Source organism: Nematolebias whitei, chromosome 14, assembly GCF_014905685.2.
Source record: "Nematolebias whitei isolate Nwh7 chromosome 14, NemWhi1, whole genome shotgun sequence".
Lineage (NCBI taxonomy): Eukaryota > Metazoa > Chordata > Actinopteri > Cyprinodontiformes > Rivulidae > Nematolebias > Nematolebias whitei.
In genome coordinates this window covers 1,719,904-1,720,436 of record NC_056511.1, presented here as the reverse complement: position 1 = coordinate 1,720,436, position 533 = coordinate 1,719,904, and the positions used below count along the sequence as shown (strand labels likewise).

The 533-nt window shown below is 53.1% G+C and overlaps 1 protein-coding gene across 1 annotated transcript in view; it reads left to right on the top strand.

The window, feature by feature from the left end:
- The window catches only part of trappc14 (trafficking protein particle complex subunit 14), a 23,020-nt gene that overhangs the window by 10,208 nt on the left and 12,279 nt on the right, over window positions 1-533 (top strand). The gene's annotated exons all lie outside the window — the stretch shown is intronic.

Sequence of the window (533 nt, the reverse complement as noted above, 5' to 3'; positions counted from 1 at the left end):
ACCTCCCGTCTTGTCTGGACCTCCCGTCTTGTCTGGACCTCCCGTCCCGTCTAGACCTCCCGTCTCATCTGGACCTCCCGTCTTGTCTGGACCTCCCGTCTCGTCTGAACCTCCCGTCTCGTCTGAACCTCTTGTCTCATCCGAACCTACCATCTTGTTTGAACCTCCTGTCTCGTCTGAACCTTCTGTCTCATCTGTACCTCCCATCTCATCTGGACCTCCCGTCTCATCTGGACCTCCTGTCTCATCTGGACCTCCTGTCTCATCTGAACCTCCTGTCTCGTCTGAACCTCTTGTCTCGTCTGAACCTACCATCTTGTTTGAACCTCCTGTCTCGTCTGAACCTCTTGTCTCTTCTGAACCTACCATCTTGTTTGAACCTCCTGTCTCATCTGAACCTCCTGTCTCATCTGAACCTCTTGTCTCGTCTGGACCTCCTGTCTTGTCAGAATCTTCGGTCTCATCTGAACCTCCTGTCTCATCTGTACCTTCTGTCTCATCTGTACCTCCCGTCTCATCTGGACCTCCCGTCT